Source organism: Mustela putorius, unplaced genomic scaffold, assembly GCF_011764305.1.
Source record: "Mustela putorius furo isolate JIRA1106 unplaced genomic scaffold, ASM1176430v1.1 tig00000407_pilon_pilon_pilon, whole genome shotgun sequence".
In the NCBI taxonomy this organism is placed as follows: domain Eukaryota; kingdom Metazoa; phylum Chordata; class Mammalia; order Carnivora; family Mustelidae; genus Mustela; species Mustela putorius.
In genome coordinates this window covers 15,644,690-15,661,996 of record NW_025421373.1, presented here as the reverse complement: position 1 = coordinate 15,661,996, position 17,307 = coordinate 15,644,690, and the positions used below count along the sequence as shown (strand labels likewise).

General features: G+C 38.1%; 1 pseudogene; it reads left to right on the top strand.

Moving 5' to 3' along the window:
- Nucleotides 1–8,561: 8,561 nt before the first annotated feature.
- On the top strand, nt 8,562–15,923 carry LOC101691249 (annotated as a pseudogene).
- The last annotated feature ends 1,384 nt before the right edge of the window (nt 15,924–17,307 follow it).

Here is a 17,307-nt window from a genome sequence, read left to right as displayed (position 1 = left end):
CTAACTTGAGATACAGCAAGAGAAAGAGCAGTCTCAGGTGAGATGGCCAAGAAACAGAACAGATTCCCTTTGATTCAGATCACGCAATGTTCTGATACCCCAGGATGGGCGGGTATGGGCGCCCAAGACATTGACATCTTGCACACGTCCCTTTCCCTTTGATATAGACATAATCTTGTTAAAATGGAAATGTATTAGGAAAGTCAAACAATTAATTGATGCAAGAAAGGTTGTTTCATGTTTTGTGTAAATCAAAGCTGAAAATTCATTTGAGGAACAGTGCCGTATTGTAGACTAAACACAATTTGGCCTGAGTATAGGGTATGGTGTGGGTGTTAAAGTTGTTCTGGGCTACACATGGTCGGTAATCCTCAACAGAAATGTTAACTCAATTTGTCAGTATTATCTTTATGTCAACAGTAATGCTTAAATATTTACAATAGGCATAGTATGCTGAGAGTTAGTAACGCAAGATAAATTGGAAAAATGCTAACAAAATGGATGGTACTAATAGAAAGCCCTGGCACTACAGTCTCTGATTTTATATACAAGAGGCTTGCCCAAAGGTAAGATTTTATTAGGTTCTATCATTGATATGCTTCTCCAAAAGTTTCCTTAAAAAATGAAGAAAAAAGATTAAAAGTCTTTTAAAAGAAGCAAAACAATGAGTTTGCTAAATTTATTCTATATAATAAGTCAACAGTTGAGTCTAAAATACATGTTCACTACCATGCTTCTTGAGTCATAAATAATATTGCACAACTTGAACTTGCATGCATTCTCCAAATATACTGCATTTCTAAACTCTCTACAGAATTAAACAGCTAGCATGTTAAAATACAGAACAGAGATAGGAAATGTGAGAAAATGCCCTCTCTCTTCTTTCATTTCTCCAGTCCTGCTTCTGTTGCTACTGTTTGTTGTGTTAAAGGACTGCTACATGTTTAAATTCTTGAACTGAAAAAACAGAGAGATAAAACTAATAAATCCATCTCCTACGGTAAAACACTGCCACCACACCAAGCCACCTAACAAAAAATTTAATCCTTAAAAATATAAATCCCAGGATACCAAAAGCAAATGTCAAAAATTCTTATCTCAAAAGAAGAAAAAGAGGAAATTGAAAGAAACAAATGAAAGACACGTTAGAAGTGGAAAAGATAAAACTATGAATTTGTAGAATTGTGTTTCAAGTAAGGGAACAAAAATGGAGTGAAATTCCAAAATTAGCTGCTTCCCATAAAGACTTTATCAAAAAGGAGGAGAAAAGTGAATTGAAGAAAGCAAAAGGTATTTCCACTTTAAAGTCACTTTTAGTTTTCAACCCTCCTTTAGAATTAATTCATTTAATTGAGCTCTGTTCAAAGGGGAAAACGGCCACTTCCTTGAAATATGAACAGCCTGCATCATTATGCTTTGCTCCCTCCTACCATTTAAGCTGTCCTCTGATAATCTGGTTGTAACTGTTTCAGAAGAATTGATGGGAGATGTTCTAGCACTGGGAAATGTGCAACAAATGTGTCTGTGACACACGCTTCAGGACCTAATATTCCTGAAGGATCTTGCACTTCATTGCAGAAAAAGCAGATGAGTTCTCTACTCAAAAGAACCTTTACTTTCCTTTCCTATGAGAGACTTTTCAATCCCAGCTGGTGGGGTAGAAATCAAGCAGAGGTGGTCCTCAAGAGCAGCAGTGTCCATCACCCCCACCATGTAACCCTCTGGTTTTCATGCATTTCTTCCTCTTAGGTCACATGGACTTGGGCACAATTACTAAGCTTCTGAAAACTTTCAAACAGAGCATTAAATAATCCTTAGGATAGATTGTTAAATCAGATAAATAATGAGAAGAGAGAAGAACAGACATCAAAACCAGTGACGTTTTAAGAATCCTCAACTCACTAGGCCTGTTGCTATTCATGTCCATTTTAATAATACTAATCTTAGCTCCTTTATAAGAAATAATTTAAGATCAAGAGCGCTTGGGTGGCTCAATCAGTTAGGCATCCTACTCTTGATTTCTGTTCAGGTCATGATCTCAGGGATGTGAGATCAAGCCCCACATCATGCTCTGTGCTCAGCGCAGAGTCTGCTTGAGATTCTCTCCTCCCTCTATCCCTCCCCCTGCTCGCATTCTCTCTAAAATAAATAAATAAACAAATAAATAAGTAAATGAAAGCTTTAAAAAAATAACAAGGAAATATTCATCAAAAAAGGAAATAATTTGGGGCATCTAGGTGGCTCAGTGGGTTAAAGCCGCTGCCTTCGGCTCAGGTCATGACTCCCAGAGTTCTGGGATCGAGCCCCATATTGGACTCTTTGCTCGGCAGGAAGTCTGCTTCCTTCTGTCTCTCTACCTGCTTGTGATCTCTGTCTGTCAAATACATAAATAAAATCTTTAAAAAAAAAAAAAAAAAAGAAAGAATTTAAGATCACCATACATACTGGCTAACAAAGATTCATATAAGTTAACAGATGCAGTAGATGAAGAAAGGATAACCTAGTAGATATTGAAAAGAGAAAGATGAAGAGAAGATGACCTCCCAGAAAGCTAGAGTCATGCCTTTTAAAAAATAGTAGTTAACAGACATTTCAGAGATTTTTAAGAAATCATTGTCCCTCATGGATATTATAAACTGAGGAGGGGGGTATTTGTAAGCATTTAGTGCATAACACTACTACCCAGAGAAGTCCATCTCTCTTTTCTTCACATATAAATCTATAACCTTAATACTATTGATTTGAGTTATAATTACTGTTTGTATAACCAGCTATTACTACCAATAATGATGGTAGCAGCAGCATCCATCACCCCTGCCATATAACCCTCTTCTTTTCACTCATTTCTTCTTCTTATGTCACATGGACTTGCACACAATCATCTGCTTCTTCTGTCCCTTCTACAAAGAAGGGACAAATTGATCACAGTTTACTGTGATCACAGTTTACTCAAGGAAATGTATAGGGACAATTTATGAACAATTACAAACAAAAGTGTATCCTGGATATTCCAATAGTGAACTGCATACCAAAAGTACCCAAGACCCATCCCATGTGGACCCAACCAACCTCTCCTGCCCCATCTCCTAAAATTTCTTGTTTTTTCCTTTGATATACTTCCCTCCCTTTGAACATACTCTTCCCTCTATCTCAAGTGTTCTTCCCTCTTCTCCATAAAGGGAATCGTTCCCCATTCCTCACAAACCTGGTTAAATATCACCTCCTTTCCCATATTCTCACAGGTGGCTGGGTGCCCCTCCTCCTCATTCCCACAGTACTATTATTACTATTATTATTACAGCAGCGATCCCATTGTTGCTGGCTCCCTCACCAGAAAATTAACATCTTGTAGGTAGAGCTATTTACTATTTATATTTTTATTCCCAGCACATATCACAATACCAGGCATGTAGCAGGCTGTCTACTACCACAAGAAGACTTTATTACAAATCACCCCAAAACTTAGTGGCTTAAAAAAAAAATAGTGATTGGGCGCCTGGGTGGCTCAGTGGGTTAAGCCGCTGCCTTCAGCTCAGGTCATGATCTCAGGGTCCTGGGATCGAGGCCCGAATCGGGCTCTCTGCTCAGCAGGGAGCCTGCTTCCCTCTCTCTCTCTCTGCCTGCCTCTCCATCTACTTGTGATTTCTCTCTGTCAAATAAATAAATAAAATCTTTAAAAAAAAAAAAATAGTGATTTATTACTGCTCACAAGTCAGCAGGTCAACTAAGTGGTTCTTCAGGTCACAAGTGTATTTGCTCCCCCATCTACAGTAAGCAGTGGATTGGGTAGGCTCTGCTGATTCCTAGCTATTCTATTAAATCTTCAGGGTCACTTAGCCTCAGCTCTCCTCTGTATGTATCTCACATCCCTCCAGCAAGCTAGTTTAGGCACCAACTCATGACTGGGCAGAGAAACAAGAACAAGCAAGCTCAGTCACACAAAGGATAAATGAAAATGCACAAGTGCTCCTTAAGCCTGTCTGTGTCACTCACGCTATTGTCTCCTGGCCAAAGCAACTTGAATGGCCATCCCCAGAATCAGAGTGAGAGGGTACGATCAATGGATATGGATACTGGGAGGTAAGAAAAACACAGTCACTTGTGAAAGTGATGTACTGCAGGATTTAAAAAATGGATCTTGTTAAAGAGGAAAGGGCAATAAGAGACAGATTTATTTAGGGAAAAACTAGGTAAATTTATAAATCAGGCAGAGCTAGTCTTTATAACTCCCTTATGGCTACATAATCTAACAAGCAAAGAAAAGTCTAACATAGCACTTGGCATATTACAAGCACTCAGTAAATATCAGTTCTCTTCCTCTTCCCCCTTCTCTGCTTTGTTTTCTTCCCCTTTCTATGTAGGCTCCTATTTCAGCACTATCTTCCTCAATCCCCCATTGGTCTCACACTCAGAATAATGGAAACTCCTCTCTGAGACAATATCCTCACTTTGCTTCAAAATACATCTTTCCTTTATCTCAAGAGGTTGTTAAGAATTAATGATCAATTCTAGTCAGCTAATTTTCCAAGTTTTAATGACTATAAGTGCATTTTAAATATCTTGAATTAAAGAGTAATTTCAGAAACCATAAATGTATGTGTTGTCTTGGACACTCCTACAACCTCACCAACTTACTGAGTTCCCGTATTCCAATTGTATGTTAGATCTGCTCTGGATTCTGCTATAAATCTTGAAGACCCAAGGCAGATGAACCACAGTCATCATAAACCAATAGCCTTTGTTCCTAAAAGTGTATCATTAAATAGATTATATTGTGCAATTATTTTTTAATGTAAGGTATTATGAAAATTAAAAGGGCCACAATCATTTTTCAAAACAACTGATAATCATATGGCCATAAACTTTCAGTGCCTTAAACCTTCTGTGACTTATTTTCCAGAGACTGAGCTGCTGCATCATTATTAAAGAATCTCCTAAAATTAAAGAGAAATGAGCAATAGTCAAGATGGGGGGAGGGGAGAGCAAGTAAGAAAGACAAGTATGACTTAAATAGCTATGTATCACTATGACCCAGAAAATTAGTGATCTCAAAATATGGAGCTACCAGTGGGCATTTGGACACCATCAGGAAAAGCCTGGTTCTTCTTACAGATAATAAAGGGAAGGAACCACAAATGTTTATTGAGTGCTACCGTAAGCAATGCACTCAGTAATGGGACTACAGTTTGTGGAGGACACAGATAAGATATTACACCTTCCCTAAATAATTAAACTTACAACCTAGAGCAATATACAGACTTTCAATCTAACCACTGCATAATCTAACAGATGTGTTTCCAAAACTCTGGGTTTTCTTTTTCAGGCACCTGAGCCACCAAAGAAGTAGTAATTAATTTCAGGTGAAGGGAAAAGGAGAGTCTTGAGAAAAGAATAAATATTTCTTTCAAACCTTAAAAGATTAATTTGATTTTGACAGTGGTAATTGGAAGGGCATTGCAGGCTTCGTGAATAACACAAAGCAAAGGTGGAATTAAAAAGTTCCTAGTGTTCACAGGGAAAGAGTGACAGAGTGGCGAGGTATATGTAGTGTGTACGTGTGAGGGATCATCTCAGAGATAATGTGCCTGGAATGATGTGATCTGAAATCAGACTGAGTGCATACATTCAACATATAACCTAGACATTGTCCACAGCTTCCCCTCCTTCATACCTAGCCCATTCATATGGTAGAAGCTGGTTCCTGAAACGACTCATCAGTTTAAGTGAAGGTCCTTAAAATGCAAATATTATAGTCACTAACGCTTGGAAATTAACTAGAATTGATAACCAAGTCTTGACAACGTCTTGAAGAAATACAACACAGGAAAGATAAATAAATAAAGGATTATCACAGTTTCTGTCTGGGGAATGGGCTGGAGATGAGCAAGAGGAAAGTGACGAAGTTAGATAGGAGGCTAGCGCTTTAATTGGGCGAGAGGTGATGGTAGCTTCAGTTCCACAGCAGTGACTGGGGATGAAGAGAAAAGTAACAGATGTGGCAGGTATTGAAAAGGAAGTTATAACACAAAACGCCTTGAATAAATATTTGTCCAATAAATGGATTTATCCCTAAGCCACTGGGAAACCAAATATTTTTGAGGATGGAAATCATGAGATTTGTATTTTGTAATTCTGACAGTGTGACAGTGTGGCAGTGGAGGACAGTTAAAAGATGGGAATTCTGAAGGTGAAAAAATTGGTTAAGAAACTGATAAAAATGCAGGGGAAAAGAGGACTGAGGTATAAAAATAAGACAAGGAAGAATAAAGGGAACTGAAAAGAGAATTTTAAAAGAAGAGCTAGATGAAGTTAGAAGCCACTTGAGTAGTGAGTTTAGAGAACAATGAAGAGCTGAAGGCTTCTTACAAGGTGAGATATAATACCACTAACAGAAATAGGGCTCAAAGGAGAAAAGTCTGAGGAAGGAGAAGTTAGTAACTGTCTTTTAAACATACTGATCTTGAGGGGCACCTGGGTGGCTCAGTGGGTTAAGCCTCTGCCTTCGGCTCAGGTCATGATCCCAGGGTCCTGGAATCCAGCCCTGCATCGGGCTCTCTGCTCAGCAGGGAGCCTGCTTCCCCCTCTCTCTCTGCCTGCCTCTCTGCCTACTTATGATCTCTGTCTGTCAAATAAATAAATGAAATTTAAAAAAAAAAAAATACTGATCTTGAACAGAGACATAACCACATATAAAAGGACCATCACCATGCCTGTTGGCCCATTATCAGAACCAAATCTGGGGACCAGGTTCACAGAGCCTACCCACCAGGCAGAGTAGGTGGGTCGTGAGGTGTGCTGCTCTGCAGTTGTAACAAAAGTATTTAAGTTTGAAAATGTGAGGTAGGCTAGTCTGTTTGGGCACAAATATACAGCATGAGAAAAGAAAAGAGCATGTGAGGAGATATGGCTCCAAATTTGCCCTGGAAAGGCAATATGCATGAGATAAGGGACTTCAGGCTGACAGAAGCTCAGACAGCTCTCTTGCCGACACTCCCAGTTTGAGACTCTGTACAGGGAGCCCCAGAGCAAGAGGGAAGCCCTGCAAAGTCAAGAAACTGCTGCATTCTCATCACACAGAGGGAAGTCTGGCAGTGTGGTTTTCCCCTGCTCTCTTTCCATGTAGGACAACAGGATAAGATCCCAGACAGCTGAATCTGAGGGAGGAATTTGCAGAGATCAGGTTTGGGGGAGGCGGGGGGACTGGAAGTCTCTGAATTAATGCCTGCAAAGTACACCACCCCGAAGGGCCCAAAGAGGATAAAATGGATGTGACCGAATCCACCCAACAGTACCAAGGAACACCAGCTGCGAACTTCAGCTGTAAATGCGAGCAGAATAGGTACCATCTAAGGAAGGGACACAGATACAGAGAAGCAAGAGATGCCTTGCCCAAAACCCCTAATTTTCTGCTTGGACCTTCCCCCAACCCCCTGACCATCCACCACCACCATACATAACAGATACCATCTTAGGAGCTGGGGAAAACAGTAGAAGATTAATAAGAGACTGGTCATTCGATCCTGGACAGATTGAACTTTACCCAAGTGAAGTATTTACTGAAGCTGAAGCTCTCAGGTTTAAACACAACTGAACATGTCGTATAGTTGTTTTGGGGGCGGGGATCTCAGGAATAGGGTTCCCCACTACCTAGAGGGTAAAATCGAGTAGGAAGACTAGATTAAGTATGGATAAAATTAATAAATTAAATTTTTAAGCACATGCAAGTTATGAGTTAAATTTATGACCCCGCCATAATAAATAAGAAGGGTAATGGTGACAGTGTTGTAATATTAGCTGGATACGTTTCTTAATTGCCCACATTAGTAAGTACAGTCACCTGTCACAGCATTCTCAACACCAGGCAACATTTGACCTAATAAAAGAGGCAGGAAAAACATAGTTCATTGGACAGGCAGTGAGTAGGTAATCCCACTGGTACTGGAGTAGAGTGTTGATTGATATAAATGTATAGAAATGACCTTGAAAACTTAGAAAAAACATTTTGGAAAATCTTAAACATCCAACTAAGGAAATACTTCTTTAAGTATAAAAAGTAAATTCATGTTTTTAAGAATAAGTATGGCATTGGGGAAATCTGTGTTTTAGGAAGATTAACCTGACGCTTGTGCATGGGATAGTCTGGAGATGAGGGGTCAGCAAATACAGGTATCGCAGATGGGGCAGACTTGGAAGTTATGAGTCCTAAGACATATTTTAACTATGATCCTTCTGTAGTTCCCCACTCCAAAAACATCTGGAGCATTTTTTGAGATGAACTGAAGTTAAAATGAACACTGGAAGCCGTCCTAACATGGAAAATGCCGAAAACATGTCATCTACACCACTGGAAGCAAGAATGTAGGAATGGGAAGACAGACTGTGTTACAGATGGATGGACGGAAAGAGATGCCAGGAGGCTGTCTATCTTCATCCTCCTACCTCACTGCCAACTCGCTGGGTGTAGCCAGAGCACAGCAAGGCAGGCCTCCAAATTCTGAAACACACACCAGTAGCCACAGACCACATGAGAGATGGTGAAAACAGGGGCAGAGTGATGGTCCATGAAGGCAAGGGTGCAGGTAGATGTGAGTGATGCTCTGAAGGAACAACAACCTCCGCGGGCAGTAAGAGGAACCAAGGAACGATACAGCTCTGCCAATAACTAGCTACAGGACCACAAGGAAATTGTTCTCTGAACAAAAGGAGGCATTGTAAATGTGTATCAAGGTACCTCTCACGGCCAATGACTCCAAGATCTCAAAGTTCCTTCTTTTGGCTCTGGAAATTCACAAATGTGTACGTTCCTAAAGTCACGTCTTGCAAAATCCAGAGCAGTATTAGCCTTTTTGTGGTAAACCCATAGGTTGCAGGGAAAGCCTAGGATTTTCTAGTATGTCACAGAACTGTTCTGTTGAGGTTGTTTTCACTTTAGTACAAATTAAAGGAAAACCCAAAAGGCTCTTTACATAAATATTTTAAGGATAACACCTCTGAATATATTAATTTTCTTTATTATTTTCTCTACTAAAATTTTGTGGTAAACTATACAAGCCACATTTTCTCATAGTCTAGTTATTCACCAAAATACAAAAATAAAACTTGCCAATTGACTACCCCTCTTCAAATGATTTTTAACTAATGACAAATTAATTTAAAATGGCTTCAACTAAGGAAGCATATAAAAAATACACCACAGCATAAATAGATTGATATTCTCATTATTAATACTACAACATAAAATTCCTATTTTAAAACTGATCTTAGCTCCAAAATCCTATGCCACCTTCTACCCCAAACCTATGTTATCTCATTTTACTTATCCATATCATGTTAGTTTAATACGTCACTCCTACAAAAGAATTTAAAAGTCATAATTACTTCAGATTGGACCTTTCAGATTTCTTTCAAACGTGTCGTCTTGTGCCCTATCTCACACCATTTTTACCTTATTTACCCAGTTATTTTGCTTCTTGATAATGGATATTTATCTTTCATTCAGAATACTACATACTATGTGGATTTGTTTTTGAAATATCCAGTAATTTTCTTTCTGCTAGTAATATCGCAAGGATGCTCCAGGTCTCTAAATTACCCAATTAATATTATTTAGGTGATTACAGATGAGTCTTCTAGAAGAGCATCACTATAAAATAAAAGCATAAAATATTCCTATGAGTATTTTCAAAATTACACAGCTAGAATTACCTAAATGCATGAGCATATTAACAGGTGTTTGGATTCCTTGACCTTAGCTTTTAGAGGTAGATTAATTATTTTTTATGATATATGACTATAATATTTCCTCTCTATTTCACGATCCTACTATTTTCAATAAGGAAAAATAAAATCATATTTATATCATATACATGTGAAGAACTGATCTATAAAATACACCTGAGAATGTGAATCTTGCAAAAAGATCTAGTTGTTAAATGAAATCCAATAAAATACAAATACATCTACCACCCTTGAGTAACTGGAAGCTCATATATATGCTTGAGTATTGAATATTTACTATCATATGAGCTGAAGAAAAGCAGCGGTGCTTTCAAGTTGAGCACAAAAGTAATGTTTTGAAAGTGGATGAAATCCCATCTTGTCTTTGAGCTGTCATTTAAGCCCTTAGACTTTGCCCATATATTCTATCCACTATCCTTGCTCTTAGCCTGTGTTACCTGATTCCCACTACGGTTATTTCCACCTTTTGTTCACAGGCATTTCCTCTTAACAATACACCATTCAGAAAAAGGTATGTCTTTGAATTGTCAAATAGTACTTCGTCTGACAAAAGATATCACCCTAGTGTTTCAAGACTGTATGTTAGAAATCTTGAAATCAATACCATTTGTTGACTATTAGAAATGAGTTTATTTGACAAGTGGTATGTTAGAAAGTACAATCAATAACACTGAAAAACAAAATCCTACATTCCAAAATGTATAATTATTTAGCATAGGTTAATATGATACCACTTTAAGGAACCTAAAAGGATTATTCTCGGGTCTGATTTGAACATGCGTTTGTTATGACATATTTATTATATAGTAAGGTCTCTGCTCCTCAGACAAGAAGAGGCAAAAGATTGGAGCAAAGTTGAGTAATTGAAGGAGAAACTAAATGATCATAATTTCCTTGTGCTGGTGTAGATCAAATATACAAAACAAAATCTAAATTGTCTAGAATCTGAAAGAAATGTAACTAAGCAAGAAAAAGAGAATTAGAAGAATTGCACTGCATTTTCTTCAAGCACCAAGATAGCCTATTTCTGATGCAATACAATAATAATGAAAAACATATATACCTATAAAAAAATTGAAATCTAGGAAAATTTTTGGAATATTAAAATTGTTTAATACGCTAAGTCCAGTGCATTTAATATTTTATTAACTTATATTTAAAATAATATATTTGAATATAGTATTGAATATAATTTTAGAAATAACAAATTAGATTAATATGCAATTTGTTAGAGCATTTTAAAGCACATACCATACATTATAAAAAATTATAATTTATTATATTTTACTTGAAATTTAAAAATGACAATCTTCTTACTATTGCTTAAAACAACTGAAATAGATTGTTTTGATTCGTTAATTAAACATGTATTTTCACTTCTTGATATTTTAGATTTAAATTGGTAAGCTGTCTATAATTAAAATGTTTATCTACTGGTTGATCAAAAGTATTAAAGTCATAAACATGTTTACTATCTTTTTAATTCTCATACTTTTTTGCTTTTACAAAAATAAACCTCATCATGAAGAGAGATTATCATATCATATTAACAATGAACTAGGAGAGTATATGTCAGGTAATATTATTTAAAATATTTTCTAGATCTTTCCATGGGTATTTAGACATATGCAAATACATATATGAATCATACCTGTATTTTTTCAGAAATGGTAGCAAACTATACACACTGTTTTGTAGCTCCCTTTGTTACTTAACAGTACTTCTCAGAGATTTTGTTTATATCAACAGATAAGGGGCTTCTTCATTCCTGTTCTACAGCTGTACCCAATTCCATGATATGGGGACACCCCAGTGCACATCCCATCACTTCACATCAGAACACTACTGCTGAGTACTTGTTTTCATCACCTTTTCCTACTAACGAAGCGCTACAGTAAATATTCTGAAATGTCTCCTCCTACAATGCTCATTGTATCTACAGAATAAGTTAACAGTGGAATTTCCAATACAAAGGATATTGTGCATTTGTAAATGTGATAAAGAATTGTCGAATTTCCCTCCAAATAGGCCACCCAATTACACTCCCATTCACCATGTATGAGAATAATTTCTCCACATTCTGCCAATGTAGGGTGCTATCAAAGTGTTTTTAATCTTGGCCCCACTGACAGATAAAAAGTGGTACCTCGCTGGGCTTCATTTTCCATATCTGTTACGCTAAGGGAGAATGAGGGTCTTCTGATATGTTGAAGGATGCATTCTTATTTTACTTTTTTTTAGTAAAAATTTTATTTATTTATTTGACAGACAGAGATCACAAGTAGGTAGAGAGAGGGGGAAGCAGGCTCCCCGCCAAGCAGAGAGCCCAATGAGGGGCTCAATCCCAGGTCCCTGAGATCATGACCTGAGCTGAAGGCAGAGGCTTAACCCACTGAGCTACCCAGGCACCCCTGAAGTATGCATTTTTAAAGAACCAATCTGAGGTACAATTTGGTAAATTAGTTATGAAGAATCTGATACTACCATTTATTATACTCTAATACCATTATACATTACATCTTATACATCATACTCTAATACCATTCCACTACTACAGCTGTTTCTGCCAAAAGCCAACTCCACTGGTGCACCACACCCACCCCCTCCCGAGTGCTCAGTGATGCCGCTCCTTCAGTGCTCCCCTCTCCTGCTCCACAGTGAGCCATCACCATTTGCACACAGGCACCCTACATTCCCTCTTCAAAGCAAAACAAAATAAAAATCTTCTCTGACCCCTTATCTCCTAGATTTCATCTCATTCTTCTGCTTTTACAGCAAAACACCTCAAAAAAGCACCTAGGGTGCCTGAGTGGCTCAGTCGGTTAAGTATTTGCATTCGGCTCAGGTCATGATCCCGGGGGAGGGGGTGTCCTGGCATCAAACCCCACATCAGAATCACTGCTCAGCAGGAAGCCTGTTTCTCCTTCTCCCTCTGCCTGCTGCTCCCCCTGCTTATACTTTCTCTCCCTCCCTCTCTCTCTGTCAATTAAATAAATAAAATCTTAAAAAAAAAAGAAAGAAAGAAAATCACCTACACTCACTATCTTCCTTACCTCCCTTCTGAATTTCTTCCCCAACACTCCCAAGAAATAACTCTTGTCAAAGTCACTAGTGACTTCCAGGTTGCTAAAGCAAATGGGTATTTCCCAAGTCATCTCATCTGACCTAACAGCAATATCTGAATCTGAAATTCTTGATCACACTCTCCTCCTTAAAACACTTTTCACGGGTCTCCCAAGACACCACATTTGGGGGATTTCCTCCTACCTCACTGGCAACACCTTTTGTCTCTTCGCTGATTTCTCATCTCCCCAACCTGCACATACTAGATGTTAGAGCATGCCAGGAATCAAACCTCAGATTTTTTTTCTGCCTGTGCTCATGTCCTAACGATCTAATCCAGTTTCTTTTTTATACACCAGCTGTATTACTAATGCCACCAAAATTATATTTCCAGCCTAAATATGTGCCCCGAACTGCAGACTTAAATAGTCTGCTGTCTGCCTGACATATTGCCACAGGTGCCTAACAGGAATCTTTAAAGACGCCAGACAACTCCTGATTTTTTACCTCCCCCCAAATCTGTTCTGAACATATTCTTACCTATTTCATCAGTAAATTGCAAATTCATTTTTCCAGTTGTTCAAGCCAAAAATCTTAAAGTCTTCCTAGACTCCTTTCTTTCTCTTATAACCCATGTTCAATACATCAGAAAATCCCGTCGGTTTTAATTTTCGGAATGCAAACACTTATCACCTCTACCTCGATCATGCTGGTCCTAGCCAGCATCATCTCTCTCCTGGATTACTGCTATATCCTTCTAACTGGCTTTCATCTCTGTCCCATAAAATCAAATCTCAAATACTAGCCAGAGTGCTCTTTTTAAAATATGAGTCGGATTAAGTCCATTTTCTATTAAAATTCCTCTAATACTAGGGCACTTGGGTGGCTCAGTTGGTTAAGCGTCTACCTTGAGCTCAGGTCATGATTTCAGAGGTCTGAGATCAAGCCCCATAGGAAGTCTGCTTCTCCCTCTCCCTCTTCCCCTGCTCCCTGCTCATGCTCTTTCTCTCTCTTTCAAATAAATAAATAAAATCTATTAAAAAATCCTTCAATATCTTTTCATCTCACTCAAAGCAAAATCCAACATTATAAAAAGGTTCAAGATGCTGCATGGTCTGGCATTCCTGCAATCCGAGCTTTTTTCCCCACATGGCTCTTGCCCAGTCAATCTTGGACTGAGTCTTTTTGCTGTTCCTGGAGCACATCAAGCAGGCTGCTACTTTATGCTCATATACCTGATGTTCTTCTTGTCTGGAGCACTCTCCTTCCAGAAAGCCGTAAGCCTTGTTCTCTCCTTTCCTTCAGGTATCTACTCAACTCTCACTTTATTAGAGAAGGTTTCTCTCATCAATCGTGTAAAATAACAACCTCCACCTCCTGGTATTCCAAAAAGAGAAAAGGATATTCACTAGTGGCACAACCAAATGGATTTCCAAAACCTCTATGATTCATCAAGATGTTCCTCTCATCAAGATGCTTAACTTGGGGGCACCCCGGTGGCCCAGTTCGTTAAGCATCTGCCTTTGGCTCAGGTCATGATTCCAGGGTCCTGGGATCAAGCCCCACATCAGGCTCCCTGCTCAACAGGGAGACTGCTACTCCCTCTCCCACTCCCCCTACTTGTGTTCCCTCTCTCGCTGTTTCTCTGTCAAATAAATAAATAAAATATTAAAAAAAAAAAAAGATGCTTAACTTCACTTTTTCAGTTTCCCCATCTATAAAATGGGGACAATAATACCTACTCAGAGAAGCATTGAGAGCTACATAACGCATGTAAAAATATTTAACACAATTCTTGACACAAGATTCAATTAATAAATATTATCTATTACTATTTTCATTATTATTATTGGTTTTATTTCTAATACAACCACCAACTGAAATAAGGCATTCCTATACCATGAATATTATCATAGTAGTATCATAACTGATCGCTTCTCCCATATTTCTCCATTCAAGTAAAACAAAATTGACCTCCATAAAATATCCTCTTTTCTCAAAAACTTCCAGTTACTCTCTAATTGCCCATAGAATAAGATCCAAGTTCCTTAGCCTGACATTCAGCACCCTGCACAATAGGCCTTATCAGGATTTATCTCTATAACTGAATTCCCCACCATTTTGAATCAAGTCCATGGTCATACTTTGCTCTCAGACTACCTCACACACACTCCCACCTGAGCCCTTTGCAAATATCACTCCCTCCATCTAAAATGTTGTTTCTCCTTTAAGTACCTGAAAGTTCTAGTTATGTTCTGATAATCCCCCATGCTTTTATTGAATTTTTTTTCACTTTAAAATACTGTACCATGTATTGCCTATTCCAAATCTATCTAATAATAATATAATGTGAGCCACATGGGTAATTTTAAATTTACCAGTAATGACATTACAAACCTTTAAAAGAAACAGATGAAATTAAATAAAATAATATATTCAATATATGTAAAATATTATCCTTTCAATGTAAAAGAATTACTGAGATATTCTTTTTATATTGTTCCAAAATCCATGCATATTTTACATATATAACACATCTCAAGTCAGACACTACATTTTCATAGGAAATAATTACTCTATATTTAGACTCTATAGAACATACAATTAAAAAGTAAATCGACAGCCTTTTCAGGCAGCCAGGAAGACGGCGGACTTTCAGACTGAGTGTGCTACCAAAAGTAGCCAACCATCTTTCAAAATAAAAAGAGGGTCCTGCTTGGAGAAACTGGCAAGGAAAAGCTCCCATGATACTACAAAAACAGCAGACTGGGCTTCAAGATGCCCAAGGAGGCCATTGAGGGCACCTATATTGACAGGGAATGTCAATATACTTACTACTGATGTCTCCATCAAAAGATGGATTTTGTCTGGTGTGGTGACCAAGATGAAGATGCAGGGGGCCACTGTCATCCTCTCAGACTACCTCCACTACCTCCAAAAGTACAACCACTTTGAGAAACACAAGAACATGTCTGTGCATGTCCCCATGCTTCAGGGATGTCTTAGATGGGCAACGCTGTCACAGTGGGCAAGTGCCTGCCTGTGAGCAAGACTGTGCATTTCAACATGCTCGTGAAGACATGAAGGCCACTGGCACCAAGAAACAATTCCTTAAGTTCTGAGACTAGACATCTGCCCACACCCCTGAAGAAAACAAAGTTACTCTCCCAGTTTAAAAAAAAAAAGAAAAAAGTAAATGACATACCCAAGTTGTTACAAACATCCATAAAAATGTTTAATGTAATGACATATCAGTTTCCAAATTTAAATTTAAAATAATTAAAACTAAATAAAATCTAAAATTCAGTTCCTCATTTGCACTTACACGTATCAATTTCTCAGTAGCCACCTCCGGCTAGTCACTATGTCTTGGACATTAGATTATTAATTAACTACAGTATCTTGTGTCACTATCTTGTGTATGATTCACCATGACAATGAAAATTATCTCACACAGATCACCAAACAATCTTCTGCCCCTATAGAGTACTTGCCATTAGTGATAACTAATTCAGATGAATGTTTTAGATGTGAAGTCCTGTATGGTCCATTATTGTCATCTTTGAGTCACTGAAATTCCAAATTTATATGTAAATACACATTTGTGTGAATGTGTATGTAAAAGGGAGAGTTTATTTCCCCTCATAACAGTCCTTGATCTCTTGGTGCATCTCCATTGGTCTGGATAACCAAAAAAGTAATTAGAAAAATTCAAAAATAATCTGGTATTCCGTCTGATCTTGCCACAGACATCAATCAAGCAAAAGCTGACTTGAGCAGATGGGTTTACTACTAATGCTTTCTGACCACCAACAATAGGTGGTCAGAAATTGCCTCATTTCCTAAAGATACAAGCTCTTGTCTCTAGAACAACAAGGATGGGAGTTCCAGAGACACAAGAATTCTATAGAAACTAGTTCTATTCCATATCCCACAAAATTTGGTTTAGGAACAGCTGACTTTAGATATAACTTTATAGAGGGTAAGGAACCCTAGACTTATGAAAATTACTGAGGACCAATATTAACAGACATATCACCTAAACTAATATGTAAGGCCAAAAAAGAATCCTGTCACAGATTTTACTATCCTAAACACTAAAAGAAAAAGACATATTTATGAAATTTTCCCAATCTGGGCATAGCATTTTAACTTCCAGGAGGTTTTCAAGCATGCATGTGTAGTCCAAAGATCCAAGACCCAGCTGAATATCAGAGCACACTATGGGGGGAGGGGGACATTCCAGGAGATCCATGAAAGCTGAAGATCCATGAAACCCTCACAAATTCGGATATGAGTTGCATTATGAACAATAAACACAGAACAGCTGCTGTGTGCAACACACTCTGCTTACCCTTGTGATTAAATTAAATCCCCTCTACTTAAGCATCAGAGACCACCCTACTCGTTCTCCAGAAGCTCAAGTCCTTCTATCTGTCAGGCCATGGCATCCTTTCTCATAATAATAGGTGACCCCTTTCAACCTGATCCTCAACTCAGAAAAGT